This window comes from Colias croceus, chromosome Z (assembly GCF_905220415.1).
Source record: "Colias croceus chromosome Z, ilColCroc2.1".
In the NCBI taxonomy this organism is placed as follows: domain Eukaryota; kingdom Metazoa; phylum Arthropoda; class Insecta; order Lepidoptera; family Pieridae; genus Colias; species Colias croceus.
In genome coordinates this window covers 925,257-951,689 of record NC_059568.1, presented here as the reverse complement: position 1 = coordinate 951,689, position 26,433 = coordinate 925,257, and the positions used below count along the sequence as shown (strand labels likewise).

The 26,433-nt window shown below is 33.8% G+C and overlaps 1 protein-coding gene across 2 annotated transcripts in view; it reads left to right on the top strand.

Annotated features, from left to right (window-relative positions):
- LOC123705616 (abnormal cell migration protein 10) overlaps positions 1 to 26,433 on the top strand; it is a 128,552-nt gene that overhangs the window by 25,753 nt on the left and 76,366 nt on the right. Inside the window, exons 2-3 of one of the 2 annotated variants that reach the window (XM_045654500.1) lie at positions 10,778 to 10,900; positions 17,869 to 17,895. The gene's annotated coding sequence lies outside the window, so the exon portion shown is untranslated. The remainder of the gene's footprint in view (positions 1 to 10,777; positions 10,901 to 17,868; positions 17,896 to 26,433) is intronic. The other variant, XM_045654499.1, reaches the window with a different exon arrangement.

Sequence of the window (26,433 nt, the reverse complement as noted above, 5' to 3'; positions counted from 1 at the left end):
CCCCGCCACTTTGATCAGATCATCTGTCCATCTCGTTGAAGGCCGTCCCACATGGATTTAGTATACTACATTGGCATATGATCACGATCTCTCCTGGTGGTAAGTAGTGATGGAATCTACGAAAAAGAATGCCTATAATAGGTCCAGAGCCAGTTCTCTGTAGACTTCAGAAGAAGAATGGAATAGAAGAGGCTTTGTTGATTGTTCAAAGTTTTCTCAAGCTATAGAAATAGAAAACCCAATTGAATCCAGTCCATCATATAATGATCCGAGATTCTATCTAGTTTCGTACAAATTGGGTTAGACCGGCTCAGGGCATGATACCCTCGTTAAGTGGCACATTAACAGTGTTACCGCGGCTTTAGACGTTATATGCTTTTATTATATTAGCTAATGTTTTAACGCTAAAACCTGAAATTAAAATTAATTTTGTGTGCTTCAACGTGGTAATGAAGTTATGCTAGGAATAATGGTGTCTTGGTGATGTTTTTAGACATTTCTGGATAAAAATTTTCTTAATATTTTTTCAGCGTCTAATATTCTAGCGCTTTATTATAGTTTGGCTAATAATTATTGAGGTAGAAATTGCTTATAAATTATATAATTGATGGAACGCAAATCCTCAAATCCTGAAAAATAAAAAACAAATTCGACCAATCCTGCCAGTATTTTTGAAATGTGGCTGGCCGCTGGTGTCTGGCAAAAAACGTTGTCACATTTTGTTGTTAACGCGACCATTGAAAAGTGTACAAAGCAGGGCTCGACCCCTAGAATACATATACGTAGATATATATGGGTTTTCCATTCTGGTTGAATAAATAAGAAATTGTTGTGATGTGCTGCTAGCGCGACTTTTAATTATTAAACTGAAATTGAATTTAGGTTTCCAACAATTTGTATTGTTTTGATGTGAGCCACAAAGCCGTCAATTTAGCGTGTCAGCATAATCTATTTAGATATACATAATTGATTTAAATTGTTGTGCTCTTGAAATTTGATGGCGAATATTTACAAATTTCGTTAAAGATGTCATCAAAAGGTCATGTAGCATAATATGTATAAGTTGTTAATATGTATAAAGGTTTCTTTGTTCTATATCGGTATCTATCTTTAACTGGACGAAAACCTTCATTTTCCGCTTTTACATTCATTACTTTTAATACTAGTTAATTCTTCGTCTTTATTAAAACTTTATTAGCAATAAATTCCTCTTTAACCAGCCAATAGAAATCAATTAGATAGGAATGCGATGCAACCGCTAACGACCTTCAATATCACGTGGTGTTGGTAACACTGCTCTATCTCTGTGCCCTTTGCGAGATCATATTACATTAGTGATTAGACACATTATTAATCTATACTTATATTATAAATCTGAAGAGTTTGTTTGTTTGTTTAATCGCGCTAATATCAGAAACTGAATGAAATGATCGGTCGTTTTGAAAAATTATTTCGGTGTTAGATAGCCCATTTATTGAGGAAGGCTAGGCTATTATATTATATCATCATGCTAAGACCAACAGGAGCGGAGCAATGCGGGTGAAACTTAAATATTATATAAAGGAAATAAAAACTTGTAATAACCTTCATTGCATAAGAATTACATTTAAGAATGATCATTTATCCAGAAACATATAATAATTGTCCTTCGTTTTTAACCGACTTCAAAAAAAAGGAGGAGGTTATCAATTCGGCCGGTATATTTTTTTTTTTTTTTTTTTTTTATGTATGTACACCGATTACTCCGAGGTTTCTGAACCGATTTACGTGATTCTTTTTTTGTTCGATGCGGGATGGTGTCGAATTGGTCCCATAAAAATTTTATTCGGCTAGGCCTAGTAGTTTTTATTTTATGAGCATTTTTGTCTATACTCGATGACTTAATTTCAATGTAGCAAGTAACTTTGATTCACTTCCCGGTAACCGATTGAGCTGAAATTTTGTATACGAATGTAAATTGGATAGCGATGAAACATTATCATGACATGGAGCTGATCTGATGATGGAATCGGAAGGTGGCCATAGGAACTCAGTAATAATATATTGACTCAACTTTATCGAGTTTGGGCTCGTTTGATTCGTGTTGAAAAATACACTAAAAAGTATTAAATAAAAATAACTGCGTTAAAAACAACCGACTTCAAAAACGGAAAAGTAAGAAATAAAAAAGATTTGATATTATTAATTACTACATATTATTTTTATGTGCTATTTATTAAATAGGTTTGAAGTCGGTGCCAAACACTAAGCACTTAGTATTAAGCCCATGCACCGACATCAAACCTTTTTAGTAAATAGCACATAAAAATAATATGTAGTAATTAATAATATCAAATCTTTTTTATTTCTTACTTTTCCGTTTTTGAAGTCGGTTGTTTTTAACGCAGTTATTTTTATATAACCATACACTCACTTAAGCATTGAGAAAAGGTTTTGGAAATTCGCTCTACAAAAAGCCATGTCCAAAGACTTTGATTTTCAAATTAGCATTTTGCAATATTTTCCTTATGAAGCACTAAGAAAGAGTTTTAGAAATGCGCGAAAAATGGTAAGTCAACTAACTTCAACTAATTACTCAGTCCGTTTTGATGTTAAATCGATAAATTGTTTTACGCTCAGGGAATTTGGCACGGGTCAGCTTGTTATTATACAAATTGTCATTACTATTTTTATTTAATTAATTGCGGATTTTAATGGAAATTCCCTTTTAAACAAAATATGATGCCAATGAAGATGTATGTTAACATGTACTGCGAATGTAACCTGAGAGGGTGCAGGGCGTGCATTGAAATGGTAATTGCAGTGGAGGTATGTAGGAACAGTAGTTGCGTTGCATTGTTGGTCACTTACGTGTAAAATGGGTTAGCCCTGGATAATTTGACATGTATAGTTGACAAGAATAGTGCTTGATTTGGAAAGCGAGGGATGGAAAAGGGAGCGTAATGCTTGATTTGGAAAGAGAGAGATGGAAAAGCGTAAATGTAAGTTCATTTTAAACATTGTAAATTTCGTCTGCTGTTAGAGTATCGATTTATTAGTAAGTTAATATAATTATTATAATCGTTTCGAAGAATATGACGAAACATCTCTTATTAAGTAATCTATGAAACCGCTTAACATAAAGAGCCTTCCAAAAAACATACACTCGAATAAAACATTCTTAGTGCAATTGGTTAAAAATCTCTTGTGTAGGATTCGAACTCACGTCTCCACATATGACATTTATATGTAGTGTATTCATAAAGTGATTATCGTGTTATTGCAAAATATTCAAAAGTCGCTGGCGGAACGAGGTTTTATTATGTAAACTACGCCCACAGGGTTTGATTCCTGCTGCGGTAAAAAATAATAATAAGTACCTATGTTATATTCTACCAAAATTTATGTCTTTATAATGTGTGTGGAAATTTCCTAGTTCAATTATCAGATTAAGATTAGATCTATGATTATGTTTGATTTAATAAACAGGCAATTATACTACAAAGCGACTTGAAGACAGCTCGTAATTAATTCATCGGAACAATTTCGCATTGTATCTATTTAAATCCATACTAATATTATAAATGCGAAAGTAACTCTGTCTGTCTGTCTGTTACTCAATCACGCCTAAACTACTGAACCAATTTTCATGAAATTTGGTATGGAGATATTTTGATACCCGAGAAAGGACATAGGATGCTTTTTATCCCGGGAAAATGACGCAATCCCGGATATCCCACGGGAACGGGAACTACGCGGGTTTTTCTTTGACTGCGCGGGCGAAGCCGCGGGCGGAAACCTAGTTACCTTATAAGCATTGATTACATTATCACGTAAAACGATGTTCCTTTACAATGGTACTACTAGATTACCCGCGGCTTTGTTCACGTGGTTGAAGGAAATTCCCATGGAAATTCGATGTTACGACGCGGTAAAATGTAACCTATGTCACTCTGTAGCCTAACTATCTCTAGACACATAAATCACATCAAAAAATCGCCGTGTGGAGTCATCAAAGAAACAAAGACACTTTCGCATTATAATATAATAATTATAAGTGTCGCAGTCATCTAGTTGAATCTGCTATTTAATTTAATGGCTAAAACATTAGGCAAGTTGCAAAGCTTCTTGGCTAAAACCAACCACTATGCTACATTAAACAGATAGACGAGATGTCCTTTAGTCATTAAATTGAATGTCGTCTCTCAATGAACGCGCTAGTCATTCAATCAAAAAGCAGATTCAACTAGTTGACACCGACATCAATATGATGTTATATTATTTAGTTCAGACGCAATAACATACTCGATACATATACGGTTGCATATTTCATATTATTATAGATTGTCACACCCACGGCCACAATGTTATGACAACTGGCAATAAGTTGGGTAAAGGTAATGGATCCCGTCGATCGGTATCGAGTTCGTCAGTGACACCATTACGTTTGCTGGGATAGAATATTAAAGATTCATAGTCTGAGAGACCGCTGATAAATGATTAGCAACTTCTGATTTCTATATTTTTAATAATCGTAATTTTAATCGATTTTATTCGATGTGAAAGGCTGATGTAGCTTTGTTAGCTGTGCAAATGTATAAAGTTAGTATTGTGGCTGGAAATTAAAAGCATAAGGAAATAAATATTTGGGTTTTCAAAAATTCACCTATACAAGAAACAATTTAAACATTTGACGATAATCCCGAGAGCCTGCAACTTCCCTATATAATCCCGCGTTGTTTCTTGCTTTCGTTTTTGCTATAAATATTTTCAATCCTCTTTGTTTCCACAAAGAAGCCCAGTTCAATTTTGCGCAAGTTAGATTCCAGTCCATCCGTTGTTTTCGCAAATAAAGCACTGTTTCAACAAACAATAAGCAAATATTCTCATAAATTTCGAATTGATGCAATAGAAAGCAAAGCGCAACAAAGCACTTCGGAATGTGAGTGCATTTTGTGATGCTTTTGAATTGAATCTGTTTGATAAATTAAATTTATTTTTGTTTTTACATCAAACTGCTATGATCCAGATAATCCGGGCGCAATGGAATCGAATTTAAATCTCTATTTAATTTACAAAATTGGTTGCTGGTATTTGATCTATGAATTCGCTAAAACTGATTTATAAAAGCATTTAATTAAATTTTTCAAATTTTTCACATATTAAATTGATCAAAATATTTAAATATTGTTGCTATGCCTTAATAATAAAATAAAATACTGAATTGGTTTAGGTATTTTTTAATTAAATGCTAAATTTTATTGAATTTTATACGATGATGTTTTTTTGTAAAATATAAATTTCATCAAGTTAAAGGCAAAACAAGTGATTTTAGAATTGATACCTATACGTATACTTTTTACAGTATGAAATTTCCAACCCTTCAATACTCTCGCTGGCTTAAAAAATACAAAAATAATAATTGCTCGGTGCGCTCCCTGACTATCAGAGATTCTTATTGGTCTGTTTGACGCGCTCTGATTTCTGGGTCATACTGAAGATTGAACGATAACTTTGCTTCCCTTTATTGTACTTTTATTGAGCGACTACTTATATAAAGCCTGTCCCAGACAGACGCGGCCTGCGGTAGCGATCTGCTGTTGCCTTCTTGCTTGACCGTGATAACAATATACTGCCGCGGCCGCGGTGGCGGTCATTCTAACCTACAGCGGCACATTAGCTCTCGAGTCTCACCTGCAAGTGGACGTTAGTAATGGCCAATCGTACGAAGTTTTATTGCTTTTATTGCCCATATTTTGTTTTTAATTCTGTTGTTTTTTTAGTATTTATTTATTTATTTATTTGGTCAACCAACATTTGTTTACAATGATTCTTTAATATAATTATTATATAACATAGAGGTTAACACAGCATGCGCCAATTATACAGAGCTATTTCTTAAGAGTACGTAAGAGTAGTAAGTCTTTATGTGATGTATCATACAAAACTGGGTACTTTTGCACTGTTTGAATAAACAACTCAGTGTTTATAGGCATAATTTCACGCGGTACACGCGGCCTGTTGCAAAAATTTACAACTGATCGCGTAATGACCGCCTCATGTCCGCGCGCTCATTCACACAGAAGCGGTGGCGGAGAGGGCGGGTCTTGCGGCCGCGGTAAGCCGCGCTGTGACCGCGTCCAGGCCGCGTCTGTCTATGTCGTTCCTAGAACTTTCAAGTCATCCAACTGACCGCCACCGCCACCGCCACCGCAGGCCGCGTTTGTCTGGGACACGCTTAAAGCGTTTTGAAGTGTCGTTTATTTCATCATGCTATTTGAGGACGCAATGAGTTTTAAAGAAACCAAACAAATTTAATTTCAATTTAACTTTGAAATTTAAAGAATCCTTAGCAGTTCTGTTTTGTTTGTTTGCGAAACCGATGTTTTTATTGTTTGCTAATTTTTTTGCACGCGGCGTTGGTTATGGAATACTTAAAAGACTTCGTCTCAATATTGATTTATGTTTATGACACTTCTACCAAATATGTCTAGCTGTTTAGGCGTTTTAAACAAACATGTAGACAAACTTTCCATTTCATGAGTAGGAGGAGGATTTATAGGATTTAGTTAAATATTTTAAAATAAATTTTAAGTTTGTAATATAGTAACAGACAAAGTATTTCATAAGATACGTATGTACTATGTAATACCCATCTATCGAAAAATAATACTGATCTTTTTCTAAGTATGTAATGTTTATCAAAAGCCGAACTTTCGTAATTTGTCAACAATTTTCCCGATGTCTTATTTGAGAGTCTCCTATCAATTAGTGTTTGTATTAATTGCTTACTATTACTTACAACTTATTTACTCTCCCAATTTTCCAATAAATAAACAAAAAAACCAATAGACCTTTGATTAAGTAAGACCTAAATGAGCAGACGCCACGAGCAATCATTTAGTTTGTGAATTTTTGCACACGTATCCGAAGTAAATTGTCTTTATTTAAATAATAAGGATTATTTTATCCTTGTAACATACGGACTTGGAATAATAAAATTAAGATTCTATCATTAAGTACAGTCATTTCCAGACAGTTCCAACATAATATTAAGATAAACTCCATGGTCCAAGGTACGAGTAAAAATATACGTAAGTTCATCATTATATTATATGTTTGATAGCGTATAAAATAATATATTTTCAAGGCGAGATAATGTCATATTATGTTCTCTCCAAAATTTTCTTACATAATATTTTTTAAAGATTTTTTTAATTCTAATTTCGGTGTGCAAAGTTAAGGGTTAAATGTGTATACATTTACATACATACAAATACACCTTTTAAATTCCCAGCATGAAAAATAAATCACTGAAATGTATTGAATAGATTGAAAATTGAAATACATTTAACTTGATGTTTATACAATCTATTCTAATATTATAAAGCTGAAGAGTTTGTTTGTTTGTTTGCGCTAATCTCGGAAACTACTCTTCCGATTTGAAAAATTATTTCGGTGTTAGATAGGTCATTTAACGAGGAAGGCTTTAGGCTATATTATATATCATCACGCTACGGCTAACAGGAGTGGAGCCACGGGGTTGAAACCGCGCGGAGCAGCTAGTAAACAATAAATATTGAATAGTTCCTGCACACAAAAGAAAATAAATATTTCTTAGTATTTAGATCGTGATTTTTCAGTCCACTTTTTTTATTTTATGTCACAAAGATTCCTTAATAAGAATAGTTTTATTCGTGCTTTTTGTCCGAATAGGTAATTATCACAGACAAAAACTACTGCTTTTATTGTTGTCCTTTATATCTTTTGTTTTTTAGTTTTAACAAATAATTTGAATACGGCATTGTTTTATGTTTACTACTGCAGGTATTTCAAAAGGCGAACCATTGACTACAAAAGCGCTAAGATAATATATTCGTTGTTAAAGATATTATAGTCTAGCTTAACTATTATTATCTTTTACTAGCTGCTCCGCGCGGTTTCACCCTCGTGGCTCCACTCTTGTTGGTCGTAGCGTGATGATATATAGCACCTTCCTCGATAAATGGGCTATCTAACACCGAAAGAATTTTTCAAATCGGACTAGTAGTTCCCGAGATTAGCGCGTTCAAACAAACAAACAAACTCTTCAGCTTTATAATATTAGTATAGATTTAATAATAATATATAATATACTATGACATCATAGCTCTAACACAGACCATAAATAGAGTATTTTAAAAGCTTATCTCGAAAAAAATAATCCATTACATTTAAAGAACACTTTACTGAAAATAACTTTTTAAACAAGTTTTTTCATATTTTGTTCCTAAAATCACGTAAGTATCTTATTAATTTTGTACAATGTTTCAAGTACGTCCCAAATGTACCATTCATTCATTTTACTTATATATTTATTTAAAATGTCAACTGTCAACATCTTTATCATCTTTACTTATAATTCGCGAAAAGACAACATATTTTTCTGTGAGTTTAATTTCTCTCATTAATGGAAGATAAATAAAACATGTTTATATAAATTGCAACCGAGGAATGTTTATATATAACGCACCTAATTTGATCAGATGTTAAATATAGAAAGACTTATTTTTAACAGGAGTCACTGAACTTTTTGTTAGTTCGTTCGAGTTTTAAATATAGGTATCTTATACATATATACTTATATACTATAAGTATTCAACGGCTTCACTCGCGTAGGGCTTGGTATGCTAATCAAAACAAAACTATATCTGAGACTATCAAGAGAAATTTCATCAAATCAACTGCTTTTGTCAGAAGTCAAATATTCTCCATACACTCGTTCATCATAATATTTAAAAAAATAATCACGTAAATCGGTTCAGAAACCTCGGAGTAATCGGTGTACATACATAAAAAAATACATATATACCGGCCGCATTGATAACGTCCTCCTTTTTTTAAAGTCGGTTAAAAAGGATAGTATTATATATAGGAAGGAAGAAAATATTTTCGCGGCGGATATATTTAATACTTAAATAAAGATAATAATATGTGTTGAATTATTTTAATTTCTCGCATGCGCATATTTCTCCGAAATTCTCCATCGGACTCATTCCATCCTCATTTTGTAGTTATTCCAATATTTAATGAACGTTCAACCGCAATAATTCAATGTAATATTTATATTTAAAATAATTTACCAATGTTGTGACATAAGTATATGGTATAACTTCACTCGCATGAATAGTGAAGATTCTGTATATGGAATTATAAATGAGCCAAAGTGGAGTTTGTGATACGATTAGGGGTAGGGGGTAGAAAGCATCTAAATCTAGCTTTGTCTAGCCACTAAAAGCTGGGAATTCTCGGGGTATGACGTTATTACAAAGGCTCAAGAGAAGGATTGAAAGCAGTTTACGATTACGCGAATCTTATGATTTAACTAGCTTTCCGCCCGCGGCTTCGCCCACTTTGTCTAAAACCTAATAAATTATATACTAAAACCTTCCTCTTGAATCATTCTATCTATTAAAAAAAACAAAATCCGATTCGTAGTTTTAAAGATGTAGTATACATAGGGACATAGGGTCATAGAGACATAGGGACGGAGAAATCGACATTGTGTTATACCATGTACCTAGTGATAACTCAACTGTCAATATTTCTACTGTTGTAATTTCGCCATATTGCCTAGTGTCGAACTCAATCTCAGGCTTCGGCCACTGAGCCACATGAGTAGAAAGAGTGACTGAGCCACCACACTCCCACTATTAACTACTAATACACCTTAATATAAATAGAGTAATTAATTTGGTTGGATTTAGAGAGCTTCCTAATACGTGTTTGCAGGCAGGAAACGAGTTTCCGTCCAACGTTAGTGACAGTATTATGTAAGCCCTATATTAACTACCAACGAATCTATCTGATCAGCTTATTGAAGTAGGTCAGTTCTAAAGTTTATATCCCGGGGAAACTTTGTGCCACAAAGGTAGCCCAGGGAAACGTTGAAGTTTTTTAAAAGTAAGGTGCTCTATGTATTTCGGAACAATTATGGTTGTTACTCGATTTACTTTATGGAAATGTGCATTTTTATTGTAATTAACAATTAAGCATAGCACCAAATATCTAAAATGTTTGCTACCTACCTAAAACTCTGTAATAAAACAAACGAAAAGTTTCGGAGACTAAAATAAATTTTTATATATACAGGTCTCCTTGTAGATAGAAATCTCCAATAATCCCATACAAATAAAATGGTATAAATTACAGGAACTGTTATCCTTTCACTCACAAAGTCTGCATAAATGTATAGAACAGTTAAGTATTGCATAAGCCGACGTTAAATTGTCTGATTGTTATCAGTATATGGACAGACAGGCAGACCGTTTTTGTTAAGACAACTTGCGAATCGCGAATAACTCATTATCTAAACTTGGCACAAAATGGCCGGAGTATCACTTAGGGCCCCTGACCATAAATGCATTGTGCTTATATCTATTCAATGTTCATCGTCTCTTTATCTTATCTGCATAAATAATTAAATAAACAATGTAATTTAAATTTATTATGTTGAATTGTTTCACAAACATCGATAGCGATACTCCTAGAAGTGATATCTATCAAATAGACGAAAATAAATTTTAAATCTCTTTTAAACGTTACGTCTGTTTTACTCACAGATTTTTTATTATTTCTAGAATGTATTTAACTATAACTTTTATGGTATTTTATTAAAGAAAGAAAACTAATTAATACTTAATAATTATTTATTTATTAACAGCTTTGGTTAAGTACTTTATACATAATTCCGTTAAGTACACCATGTAACCATTAACCTGCACTGAACCCAGTGCGCTTGTACCAAGTTCGATTACAGTCGAGTCACGTGCCATCGCCGGCGGAAGGATGCGACCATGTGACACGAATATTACATACATGTTGTGCCGCCCGGCGTGACTTCCGCGTCCAAGTATTAATATTTCTCCACGGATGCTTACCGGTAATATGGAATATCAATTTTGGATAACAGTTTCGGTTGTATGATAGAAGATAACTAACATTCCTAGTCAAATATCATATAGGAGAGAAATGTTTAGGGATCAAGAGAGATCGGATTTTTTAGACTTATATTAAAACAATATCCAACAATGAATAAAATGTTGTGAGCAGCATGCAGCTGACTTAAATTATTGATCCTTGCTCTACCATGAAGAAAAACTGTACTTATTAAAAAAGAACTGCTCCAAACGAGGAATTTCAAATATCAAGGGCATCTTAGCCTACACTGCACTGGTTTCCAGAAGCTCTATCAAGCCTTTATTTAAAGGTTATATTCCTAGATGAGTTTTCTCGGAATATTTCATCACGCCCAATAAAACTAATTTAAATATACGCAGAGTTATTTAACAATTAGCGCCGGCCTTGGATTCATTAGAGGCAATAATTGACCTGATTTGGTTCTACTACTGTCAATTTCCTTGAAGATTCTCTATGATATATAAAAGTTCTTAAATCTCATCAGTTATACTGGAACAAACTTTGGCGTTTGGCTAAAGTTTAGTTCTTTTACACTTTGGGGATTTTCATGTTTGTTTTATTTTAAAGGTCACTCCCAAAGGGATGAATAAATTTGAGTACTAATTCTACAAAGTTTTGGTATGGTTTGGATTTGGCATTTGTATGGATTTTGGCCATGTCTAAAAATAGTTTCATGAAAGAAACTCAACCTATTTTACCAACTAAATTATACATAGTTATAAATTCTATATTTAAGTTTTCTTCAGTTCAAGTATTATTTTACCTTTTAAATGTACCATTTATTGTATACCTTTCGTTTAACATTGAATAGAAATCTCAAACCTCTTGAATAATTCTATTGGCGCTAAGTTTAAACCCAGTATCTATCGCAAGTATCAGCTAGCAATATTTATGGGCGTTTCATACATGCCCTCCCTTATCATACAGAAACCTGTTTCTACATGATGTCACTTTCTAATGTTCGTGAGACAATAACAATGCACTGGCGACCAGTATTGTCCCAGCATACCATCATATTATATTCCGTACTTATCGCCATCGCAACTTTCATTGCTCCATTGTCTCCTATCAACCTTATTATCTTCTAATAGAATCCGCAATGCATGCCGCATGGAGTTCTCAACCGCATCTAGCATTTGCGTATTCACGTCTCGTTCCTCCAAGGACTGTTTATCTTTACCATTATTTATCATTAATTACATGTGTTGTTTATATTAAGTGTTCTGTGTCTGTAATATTGGACGGTTTAAACTGACTTCAAAGTTGTTATTCAGTTTGTACAGTAGTAATCGCAATTTTCTAATGAACGCATTTAACGGAGGTTTTATTAACGAGAAGAAGTTAACTTTAACAGCAGTTATTATAGCCGAACAAAAATTATGATTTGAACGCACATTATGAGTTGGACCAATGGAATTTTCGCTCAAAATAGCCAAAGTGGCGTAAACGCGACTCAGGGGTAATTGAACTAAATAACGCGAATTGTACTCCAGCGGGAACGAGGGCTCAGTCTAGTGTGCGCCGGTTATTTCTAGATTTTTCCAGTATTTTTAAACAGCGAACTGTTTTCTGGTAGTGGCAGTTCATCATGTTTAGGGTTTATAGAAGTGAATGCGTGATTTCAATACGCTATTTGTGATTTTCCGATACTATCAAAGCCAAGTTAATTGCACGCCTCATAAGCGAAGCGTTGAGGTGGGTACTACTGTCACTTCGCGCAAAACATCTGATTTTTGAAACTTAAAATGTCTTTATGTATTTTTAGTATAGCCTCAGCCCGTAGCTGAGGTGTAATGTATCTCTATGCCAAATTTATTAAGGAAATTTCATTATTTTTGCCGTTATGGCGGTGAATTCGTAGTAAGTACGCCCTTCCACAGTTTTAAATTTTCATTTTGTAATCATCTTATTTAACGTTGATATTACATAATTAATTCTTGTTTTTATTATCATAAAACAGTACATCATATTGTATTTAGAAATTAAAGACTTTTTAACGGATTTTAAACGCGATTTAATCATTATATTATTTTCCCGACGTTTCGAACACTTTACAGCGAGCGTGGTCACGGGGAGACCACGCTCGCTGTAAAGTGTTCGAAACGTCGGGAAAATAATATAATGATTAAATCGCGTTTAAAATCCGTTAAAAAGTCTTTAATTTCTAAATGTATAATACTCGCGTAAAATCAAACCCTAGAAAATACATCATATTGTATTTAAAAATATTTTCATGTGATTTTTTTGTGAGTTGACAACCCTATGTTCAGCGTTAACGGGGTTTTGTCATAATTTATATTTTATACAACCATTTTTAATTTGTGAATCAACTTAATAAAGGAAACGCATTCTTTGTATTATATCCTAAATTCCTAACACAATACGACTTACTGAAACATTTTGTATAGATGAACTTTCTGTACCTTTTATCCCAGGATGCTTAACTATAATGCGTCCTGCAATAACCACTGTACCATAGAGCTTTAACAAACATAATAACGGTATTCCAAAATAACGATCTATTCATAATAAAAAGGCAAACATAACGATAATAAAAGTTAATTCCATCACTTAAGTACTATTCGGTATGTAGGTGTAGACAGGCAAACACATAAATTGTAACACCTCTGACGCGTGGGATCACTTAACTATCGGCATGTTACCCTTACGTAGGCGGTGTAGGTTCCTTGACCACCTTGCTAGTAACAGGTTCAAAACCATAGTATAACCGACTTCAAAAAAGAAGGTCCTGATTGATCTGTTTTACAGTATTTCGGCTGGGTGAACCGATTTCGATGATTTTGTACAGTTCTGCCCATTTGACGGCGATTTAGTTATTTTTTTAACAGAATTATTAAAATAATTTGCCATTTTATCCCCAATTATGTAAAAGTTCTAATCGTAAAAGCATAATATAGGTAAAGCGGAAGGGGTACATATTCAACACCACCAAAATAATAATTTCATACAATTAACTGATTACCGCTATCCGAAGGTCAGACTCGTATGATTGAAGTTCACAAAACGTTTCCTCTCATTTCACGATAGCCACATCCTCTGTTTTTGCAACTGATTTTATATATGCCTTAGATTTTGTTAGCATTTATACTAATACTTAGTATGATTAATTAGCAAAAAATATCACCCGAATTCAGAAGAAAGAAACACTATTAGTGTAGTTAGTAGATGCCGCATCCAAAACACAAATCCCACATGATAGATAAATATTTTGTCTACCTATTGTAGTATTGTATCTGCATCCTCACAACTACTGTTGTTACAACTAGACACTAGTACACTCTCGTTAACTGCTGTTGACGCGAGTGGGTAAAGGGGACTAATAGATCACAATAAAAATTGACTCTGTCTGACAAGACATAGAAATCAGATCACCTATGTAATTAGTTAAACTCTGCTAATGCACCTTTGCCATAAGGCATCATCTAGGTATTGCCAGATCATAATACAAAATAAATCGATCAACAGAACAATAATCCCATATTCCAATCTCCAGGAAGGAGCAAGGTATACTGAAATATCAGTACCTCGTCAGCCATATTGATGCTGGCGTTATGCATTAATTAATGGTCTGGTCGAAATTCGACCGGTCCTAACGACCACGTCTGCACCTATCGCTATGACGCATAGAATCCATAAATCTGCATTGTGATACGAAGCTCTTATGGAACGACTAAATACCTACGTGAAGACGACGTCTTCGTCCTCTAAACTTTTAGACGATCCGCTATACATATATGAAAACGAGCTTTCATTAGAAATAATATACTAAACCTTCCTCGTGAATGGCTCTTTCTATTAAAAAACTGCACCAAAATCCGTTGCGCAGTTTTAAAGATTTAAATATACATAGGGACATAGAAAAGCAAAGCGTACAACATTGGAAAGTGACTTTGTTTTATACCTACTATGTAGTGATATGTAAAATCAAATTATTTTCAACTAAAATACCTACACGAAGACGACCCACTGTTAATACGAAATATCTTGAATCAAAATGTATTCGCGAATATATTTTGTCATACCTTTAACAGGCGTACACTACGCAATGCAGGATTATTAACTGAGTGTGGGCTGACTATTTCCGTTCTGCGTAATACTCGCCTAGATATATGATAATTATGACATACCAGGACTAGAGACTTAGGTTTTAAATATATAGACGGAGATACGCGGGTAATCCTGTATTATGTATGTATTTATAAGAAAACGCCAATATTCATAACACCTACAATCTTACTATAATTAATTAATAGTAATTCCGAAATTAGTATCCAAAACACTAGGATAAATATTACGATTCAAAATCCAAGAAAACGCCCTCCCCAAAAACATTTACACTTGAAACGACGAAATAATTATCTCACTTTAGCTCCATTATGCATTGAACATATCCTATTTTGTTGCAAACAAATGCAGCGACACACCGCGAAGAGCTGATTAAATAATGGTCCACAGCTAATTATAACCACGTATAACGTCTAGACAGACTATTCCAGATATAATTCATAATTGAAATAGCGAGAATATCATAATGAGCATCAAATAAAAACCGTCTGAAAACCTTAACACGCAAGGGTGTCTTTTGTTATACACTCTATAGCGGCGAAATCGTAGTCAAAGCTTTGTCGATTTTAATCCTGGAATCCAGGACTACAGACGAGCTGTGCTCAAAAATACTTGGTTTCAGACTGGAATTTGTAACCTGCTAATCGTAATATACCTTGTTTAACACTTCACTGAAATTTAAAAAGGTGAGACAATTCGCAGTTTTTTTAATACTACACAATTTTTCTTTTATAAATGAGCCAAGCTTCAATCTTATGTATAGAAAAAATTATTAATCCGATTGGTATCTTGATGTCTAAAGTAGAAGTTGATGTCGACACGTCTTTCAAAAAATAAGTCAAAGTATGGGCGAAGTTTTCAACCCTTAATAAACTCCAAAATTTAAAAACTTCGTAAAAAACAGCAAATACAAAAGTTGGTTTGACATTTCCGTATTTCCCACATTTCAATTCAACAAAGTTTAATTAAACATGTCGGTGAAATAAATTAGTTTTTACACTTTCAATTATTAGTATAGAAAATAGATAACAAAACGACGACTAATATTTTGTGTATTTCGCATCCTCGCCGAAACAGGTATGTTATAAGTACTTATAACTAATAGCGTTGGAACACAACGTCTTAAAAATACTTTAGCTATAGGTACATGATACAGGAAGGGAGATATTAACAGTTTCTACTTACTTAATAAAATATAATAAAAAAGATCCGTCGATATTAATCTTAATCAATTTAGCTTGCTCGGACGATATCAAGTGAGTTTTACTTATGGTATTTTAAAGGCCCACATACGTATATTTTAACTCTAAACCAACAGAAAAATCCAGGTTCAATTCGCAGTACACCTAAAACCCTAATCAAAGTTCACATGAAATTTCTATAGCAACTATTTTAAAACGCAATAAAGTTGCTCGGAGCGACCGGACCGCTTCCAAGATTGGCCTCCGGTCTTGCCATATTACGACCACTATAATAAACCCATGCAACTAGACCGAGATACGGCGAACATTTTTGTTTGTTTGTTTGTTTTTCTGTTTTACTCTTCATTGTATGCAGAAAGCAATATATAAAATCAAGTTTGTTCAAAAGATGTTGTGTTCAATTGGCAGCCAAGGCTATAAGCAATTTCTCCCAGGCAACCGATGGGTAGGTAAATGACAAAAATTAACTATAGCTTCGATAGTGAGTGTGTCTTACATGTTTGCGCCATTTCCACAAGGTGTGTCGATTTGTTAGTGTTTCAGTTGGCATGTTTATATTTGTTTGCATTTTGTTAAAGTGTAACCAAACGATAAACCAACAGAAATAGGTGGGCAAACAGCGCCCTCGATGTCACACACATCACTCGCAATATTAAACTTTAGTAGCAACGCGGTAAACATTTTCCTGCGGTATTTTCTAATTTTACAATAACCAGCGACATATCAGTGCTTCGAGCAGATAGCCCGTGACTGCACTTTGAATCGAATCGCATTTGAAAGTTATTAAATTATGTTTTAAACAGGCCTTTTTAAAATTCGTAAAGTAATTAAACAAAATACGTTCATAGATGAAGAATTTATTTTACATAGCAAAACACATTTAACTACATTAATTTAAATGTAAAATTAATGTGATAATGAATGTTTAATTTCTACAGGACTATTGGAAAAACATCATGTAGGTTAATTTAATCGACAACTGTCAAGGGAAATTCAACATCTCTTTACACAAATTGGTGTGAATTTTAATCGGACATTAATATTGATGTTTACATATCTCACGTGCTTCCAACACAAAGCATTAATTAATTATTGGAAATATACATTTTTAAAGCTTATGTATGAACGTTTTGCAGTATGTATCAGAACTTTAAAAACCTTTCAGACAACTTCGAAAACTATAATAATTCTATGAAATAATTGATTGAATCAAGTTTATAGTTTTACTTGTAGCTAAGTTCTCGCAGATTACAGATCAAATTCAACCCAGATCTTTTGGTACCTATACGATATCGTTACACTAGATATGAAAAACAATTTGTTTAAAATAAGCAATTGTTTATTGTTTGTATAAGCAGTACTTAAATAATTATTAAAAAAACATAAAAATCAACCAGCAGCTCTTAGCCCAACTTGTCGACAGAACAACGATCGATAATTTTAATCGATCCATTTTTTATCTGTACAACTTTTATTATCTGTTTCTGTACTTGCATTTATTTATGTGTTGTAATATTTAACGCTGTAGCAAATAGTACTTGTTTGCTAAGAAAATATATCTATTATTACCTAAGCCAATGAATATTTCGCATTAATAGTTGTGTGAGTATAATTAAATAATGAGTAATGTTTTTTGTTTCAGATCTGAAATGCTGTTCAGATAAACAAGGTTAGTATTTGAAATCTATAAATTATCCTTACCCTTATCCTATATTATAAATGCGAAAGTAACTCTGTCTGTCTGAATGTTACTCAATCACGCCTTAACTACTGAACCAATTTGCATGAAATTTGGTATAGAGATATTTTGATACCCGAGAAAGGACATAGGCTACTTTTTACCCCGGGACATGGGATAGGTTTTATTCCGGAAATCCCACGGGTACTGCGCGGGCGATGCCGCGGGTGGAAAGCTAGTAAGTATTACATATAATATATAAAAATGAATGTTTGTTTCGACGTCCTTTAGAGAACCGTAAACTATGCATATAATCATGTGATAAGGTTCAGCAAAGTCTTGTGAAAGAGCCAACGAAGGTTTCTGAGCTGGTACGACCAATCTTCGACAGTGTATCACAAATTCACAAGCGAAGCTGGTGCAAGGCTAGCTTCATATAACAATGTTATATTATATAATATAACAATGTTTATTTCTATATCGGCGATAGCGAAATGATAACTCCATAAATTCTAATTATTCGATTTTTTATAGTTTTATTTTTATACATATGTTTGTTTCCCGCGTAGCATAAAGCAATATTAATATTTCACGATAAAAACCATTAGGTTTTCTCGCTTGACATGGATTAAATCTAATGCATGTTATGACTGCACTCAAAATCTTTGCAATCACAAAATGGTATTTAATCTAACTGAAAAGTTTTATTTTCATAAGCTCTAAAACAAGAATCATGCAAATATTCCTATGTATAAATAAAATTCAGCTCACGACGTGAAGTTGGATCGCTTAAAATTTTAATGAATATACCTAGACCATAACTTATTCAAAGTTTATTATTTATAATATAGGATGACTTAAATATAAATAAGATGTATATAACATATTATTCAAAACAATTATATATTTTTCAAGTCTCTTTGAATACAATAAAACAGAAAGTACATTACAATTAAATGATTGAAAGTGCAACCAGTTGACATTGGGAACCCGATCGCCTTGAAATCACAATAGAAGTGTAAAATTACATTACGACCCTTGAAGATTCATATAGCAACAAGCTGATTATACTAATCCATACTAATATTATAAATGCGAAAGTAACTCTGTCTGTCTGTCTGTTACTCAATCACGCCTTAACTACTGAACCAATTTGCATGAAATTTGGTATAGAGATATTTTGATACCCGAGAAAGGACATAGGCTACTTTTTACCCCGGGACATAGGATAGGTTTTATCCCGGAAATCCCACGGGAACGGAAACTATGCGGGTTTTTCTTTGAAAACGCGGGTGAAGCCGCGGGAGGGAAGCTAGTATACTATATAGTATTATACCACAGATGTACCGTGTATACCACGGATAATGGATTGAAATGGAATAATGGATTATAACGACCCCTATGGATTGATAAGCGTGAAAGAATACGCTCCGATTGATCCTGGGTTTGAGATTCATCATATTATGTGAATTTTTAATAAATGTTGATAGATACTTACTGAATTTTTATAAATTTCACACGGGACCGAGAAGCTGTCCTGTGACTGATCTTTTATGATGAATATTACAATATACTAACATACACCCGTGGCTTCGCCGGCGTCTACTTACGGGGCCGGCCGGCGTCTACTATAACTTAACAAATGAAATATCATTTGTAGGTATATAGGTATACCTAAGTACTATAATGTTCCTCGTAAACCACTACCTGTTTTGATGAAAACTGAATTAAAAACATGTGCAATAGTTTTTTTTTTTCAGTTTTTCAAGAATAGACAGACAGACGACGCGGCCTTTATAATATCTCCTGCGCTGATGGCTAATCTACTGAGATTGATTGCACAGGAGCACTATTTCTAACACTTTTTATTTCCTACGCAACACAAAGGGACGGTACGATAAAAGCGTACAGTACGCTGGCTGTACGACGCAAAATGTCAATTTAGCAGTTCAAAGGATGACAACGAGGTAAAATTGGCGCCAAAATCCACGTCACTCGATATATTTCCTTTCTTGCTTATGTCCAATTAGTTGAAAGTGAAAAGAGCGTGTGTCTAGCACTTGCCTAGCACCCGTGCCAGAAGTGAACCTTCTTTGGCAAAATTCAAAGATGCTAAAATCGTCGCCTTACTTCATGACGTGACAGTATTGCCATGACGCGACCTTGAAATTTTACTCTCAACGCGCCTATACCTAGAAGTTTCACTTAACACATGCACAGATCTTATAAATCATAATAAACAGCATTAGATTAAATTGACGAGAATATTTTTGAATCGCCATTTTAACTGCAATAATGATTTTACTTTTTATAATGCAGGTATAGACTAACAAGGCATTTAATTTTGAGCAGTCATAACATAAACCTCTATTGTTTAGTCTAGATCTAGAACAAGTCAACCTTTATAATATCACTAGATTTCCGCCCGCGGCTTCGCCCGCGTTTGCAAAGGAAAACCCGCATAGTTCCCGTTCCCGTGGGATTTCCGGGATAAAAACTATGTGTTAATACAAGTTACCCTCTATATGTGTGCTAAATTTGATTGTAATCGGTTCAGTAGTTTTTACGTGAAAAAGTAACAAACATCCATATCCATACATCCATACAAACTTTCGCCTTTATAATATGTATTAGATTTCTGTCGAGCGATTAAACTCATTATTTATTTGCAATTTAATCTGTACCTAATTGTAATTTCAGGACGAACACGTAGTTAATAGTTTTAAGAACTTTTAGAACAGAATTATAAAAATTATACTTAATATTTATAGAGTTTAAATAGAGTCGATTGAAAAAGAGAAAACCTCAAAAGTTTTAATAATGTATTTATACAGCAAATTATCGAAGTTTCCATAAATCATACAATTTTTCCAATAAGTCTAATAATTAAAATATGCCTATGCCTAATAATAATGTTTTTGTGTGTAAAATTGTTATTGGATACTTTAAAATGCAATGAATGTTATCTGAAATAAGAATATCATTTACCTACATTAAAAGTTGACAAAATGTCCACATCTTCTGTACTTAAAAAGGAACAATACGTATCCATATTATATTATAAGGATATCAATATTATACTCAATAACTTCAACATCACATTTCCATATAACACCAAACTACTCTAACAAGCTAGTACTTTCCAATCTATACGTACCTACAGCTCAGCAAATATTTCATAATTAATAAACTAGGTTACTGCACTTCACACTAAACATACGGCTGGTGCATTTAAATATAGCTTTAGTTTAAGTGGGCGACTCTGAATTCCATCTAAAACACATTGGCGGTACTTGAAAGTCCCTAAACCGGTAAACTGTGGTTGGTGATAGGCGGAGCGTAGAGCGATTGAGAATAGGTCGGTTTATGAATTGAGAATTGATTTGATTTAGTTTTAAGAACGCTTATGTCACATACAAGAAAATATTAAAGCAGCTTGTAAGCATGGTTTGAGTCGTCAAATACTCAATTCAGAAACCAGCCGTAAAAAATCACATTGATGCGAAGAAAAAGCCAGAATCACATTGATGCGAAGAACTGGAATACAATAATAAAAGATCGGGTGTAATTGTTTTAAATTCTAAAAGAAGAGGCTAAAAATATCCATCTAGGAAATCAGGTGTTATATATCAGTTTGTGATTGAATTTGTGTTTCAATTAAGCGTTGATAATACTACGTTAATTATAGCCAATTAGGTCCGTGTATTGATCCAGCATAAAAGAATATTTTTGTAACAAAAAAGTGAAGTTTTCTTGTAACTGAAAAGGTGAATATAATATTCAAAGCGTGTTATTATAATGAGAACTACTTAGTAATGTAAAGTCAAAAGATCCCCGCCCCCGCTTATCGCTCCGCTAGGGGCCATGACCAGACGCTTCTCATTCGGTAGCAAATATTGACATTCAGTAAGCTATGCGGTTATGTAGATTGAATGATTACCAATTCCTTCGTTTTAACCGTTTTTCACACTGTCAATTTTGAATCTTTCACCTCGATACCTTTAGAAATTGTTCTCCTCTGTTGGTTTATTCTGTTTATTTATTTTATAGCACGTTTTTAAAATTGTTTTAGTATCTTTAATATTAGCTTCATAATCCCATAATCCCATATTATACTGTTCAATTACACATTATCTAACATCTGTTTTTGATTTATTTAAGATAGGAAATTAGTATAGGAGAAGAAAAGATATAGGTAGTGTCAAACTTTTGCAAACAAATTAGATTGAATGATTGAATCATGAAAAGAAAAATATGTTTTCTATTAAAATAAATAATAATGGTTGGTTAAAAGTTTGACTCACACTTAACTTTTACCTACGTAAAGAATGTACTAAAACCATACTCATCAAACAAACTTACATGGAAACATGTAAATGAGAAGTAGAGAACGACTTGCACATTACTGCAAGTAAATAAAAAATCCACGGTAATATCTATACATAGGTATAATAAAATCGTACATTGAATTCTTTTTCAAGTCAAAACTGTACATTAATTTTTGATAAAGAATACTTGGGGCATGATCTACAATCGATTGAAGCCAAAATATAGACTTAACATATTTTTTTGTCAGTTTGTCTGCATGTTGGTATGTCCGAGCTGAGCTCAAAAAGTACTCCATGAATTTACTTCAAATTATTGCTTGAATATTACTAATGGGTAAGGCAAAATATAGGCTTATATATCATCACATCTAAGACGGAGGAGCGGAGCAATGTGGGCAAAACCGCGGGGCACAGCTAGTTAAATATATTATTACCTTCTCAGAAGGTACAAAAGCGCTGACCCAGCCTCGTGGAGTCATGTTACTTCGTTAGATATTCGTTTGCTTGCTTCATTGTACAACGGTAATGCCTTTTGGGGAGTCCGTTGTTACGTGATGTCGTTTTTAGTGTATACGATAATTATTGGGGCGACGATACGATGCGTCGTATGGTATGATAATGATTTGGCGTATTATGTGGAGCTTTGCACACTCTCATCTGCCGGACAGAAATAAATTAATTTTAGCTATTGCTAATTAATGAATATGATTTCAATCTGATTAACTTTCAACAACTAGGTATGTATTAGGAAAAAATGTATTTGTCGATTGTTAAAAAATAATTTAAGTCAATTGTATCACTACATTGTATAACACAAAGTTTTCTCTGTCCCTATGTCCCTTTGTATGCATAAATCTTTAAAACTACGCAACGGATTTTGATGCGGTTTTTTTAAATAGATAGAGTGATTCAAGAGGAAGGTTTTAGTACCATATAATTTATTAGGTTTTAGACAAAGCGGGCGAAGCCGCGGGCGGTAAGCTAGTAATCTATAATTAAACATGGAGAAAGGTTTGTTTCATTACAGACATATTAATAGCAACATTTGATTTTTATTAGCATGATTATAAAGATATTACCATTGTATAAAATAAAACTTTATATTCAACATGATTCCCTCGCACTACAAACGACACGATTTCGTATCGTAAGCTCTAAAAATCGCCAGGTCAAACAGGCTATATACGAGAATCATATGAAGAGTAACGACCGCATTTCCGTATCCATTATAGTCACGCTAATTGTCGCATTCAATATACAAGTAAAAGAATACTATATTTGTCTCTCTCACGACCTCTCTTTCTCGCTTACAGGAAGACCAATATTACTAATCATAATATGGTATAAAACAAAGTTGTTTACCTATGCCTGTCCGTCCCAATGGGTACATCCTTAGATCTTTAAAACTATCTACCTACGCAAGAGATTTAATGCAGTTTTTTAATAGATAGAGAGTCAGAGTCTAAGTCAGGTGAAGCAGCAGACGAGAAACTAGTAATTCCTAATATAAAGTAAAAAATTGTAAGGAGTTTTATGTTATCACTTTCTTTGACGCGAAAACCTCTGAACGTATTTAGATGACACTTGGCAGTGTAGGACATAACATATATAATTTTTTCCCGCGGGTGAAACCGCACGACATAACTAGTATTAAGTATAGTGTAAGGATTCAAATCACGTGCTTTTCTTACTTAAAGACCCTTAGCCGGCTGTCTGTTAGTGTTCGTAGAAATCTCTCAGTACGAGAATATTGTTTCTTTGATGAACCTTGAAACACATAAATCACCTTAAGATTGGACTAGTTCGAAGAATTTCTATTCCGAAGTTCTATGGGAATTATGTTTTACTTTTCAAATTCAAATTAGGGATTATATTTAAAAGCTACATTGATTATTACTAAGTTTATCTATTGATTCAATATTTGCAATACTATTTCAGTCACAGTCTATATTAAAAATAAGTTCTTTTTTACTACATTCTATCTATAATGCCTCCTCCACACTACTCGCGAAGTTGAACGAGGTTAGACGAATAGAATAGTGTAGAGAGGCACTTCGGCTTACTTCGTCCAACTTTACCTCGCCTCGGCCGACTTCCGTTTGTTGTCGGTTTTTGCGCCCGAGTCAAAGGGCACGAAGTTACCTGAAGTTCGTTCTGAATATGAACGTATGCATTCCTCGCGAAGTTGAACGAGTGTGTAGTGTAGCACCGCGGACTTCAGTCAACTTCGCCCGAGTACTTCGCCGAGGAACTTCGCGAGTAGTGTGGAGGAGGCATAAGGTACAGAACAACAAACGTGGCATCTATAATTAATATTTCAAAGATGACAGAATAAGAAGAAAAAAATAACGATGTTTTTGATCAAACAGAATCCTCGAAAATATTATTTTTTAGATCTATCTAGTTTTTTTTTCCGACCCAAATATCGACCAATAGAATTGCACCATTCGACGTCACGTGGTACAACCTACATGGTATTATACTGATAATTTTTTTGAAAATTTTCTCTGGTCGTTGACGTCCAACTGACAGGTTTAATTCAATTGTGAAATTATTGGCCGACATTTGGGACGGAAAAATAATCTCCCGAATACCACACGAGCTTCAAAATTATCTGGCATTTCCCTCAAGGTTCCCTGCAAACAAATAAAGTCGTCAAGTTTTTAGCCTTGACTAAAAAGTTAAAAACTTGACTCCTTCATTTGTTTGCAACGAACCTATCGGAAAATACCCGATAATTTTGAAGCTCTTGTGGTATTATAAGTGAATATTACACGTATCATCTAATAGAAGATTGGTATTTTGCTTTAAATACCAGGTTATTTTAAGGTGCCACCTACCATCCCAAATTTGCGACAAACCCACATGACATTATCACAAAGGCTTTAAAAAATGGCCAAGCGACAACCTGTCAACATGTTACTTTGTCTCTATAAGATATCTAGACTAAGTATCTAGACGCTATTATAACCCTATCCAATCAAAAAGGTTCCATTAGTTCATAATATACTTATTGTTTAGTGGCGCCGGCGCGTCGGATTGTTCCAACACAAGGACATTCTATTCATACGTATTATAGTCTATTATATTATATAGGTGTGACTGCCATGTCGCACCATCTTTGGAAAATAAATTGTACCCCTTATTTGTACTTGATTAGTAATCATTTTATTCCATTTGTTAACGAAACAAAAGCAGTTTGTATAACGTTATACGTTCTCGTCTTTTAAGCTTATGAACTAATAAATTCTAGTTTCAAGAAATATTTGCTGATAAATTCGTAACTCAGACCTAGGTAGACCTTAGGAGGTATAATTTAATCATTGGAAAATGAAATGAGATTATTTTGATTAAATTATAACGAAATATTTTCAGTATCAAAATTCCCCGTACTGGAATTTGAACATAAAATGTAATAAAAATCTCTCGGACACAATAATCAAATTTTGTCAAGAACATTTTTAATATCCTAATATGATTCTTGCCATCTAAATAAGATTACATGCAAAATATGAAAATGTTATGAAAATATTCAAGTAATAAAATATATTTCTATACGAAGTCCTGGGGAGATTGATTGAAATCGTATTCCAATAGAGCAAGGTAATAAGAATTTTTCATATGAGCTAGAAATAGGAAATCTTGCAGATATCCGGCTTTCAATGCACCTGCAGAGCTGAAGCAAGTTTGATTAGTTTTCAGATTAAATTTCCTCGAATATTGGGTTAAGTTTGTGGTTTAGGCCACTAGATTAATAGTGTTCCGTCTTAGAACTTGCCGATAAGATAGCACCACATCTCCGTAACATATTTGAAGATTATCAAAATTCATGAGGCCAGGTTCTTCCTAGCTGTATGACCTAGTATTAAGTGCAAAAAATGCTCAATAATTGCACAATAATAGGAAAAGAAACCGGTCGTAAGGCAACAAGTATCGAAAAAGCAGCACTTCCATAAAAGTTGCGCTGTTCTCTCGAGTATGATACCGTCAAGAGGATCGTGGACGATTTGCGATCCGATCAGTGAAGTGCTCATATTTGTTCTTCCTCTTTGTCCAATATCGGCATAACACAAATACCAAAGGGCTCAGGGCTGACCCGTCGGATAACGCATCAAAGGGCTACGTTATGCTGTTTGCTCACTTTATGATTTGGTTTTGAATTTTGAAGCATCAATGTTTGCTCGGATACCAGTTAAATCCG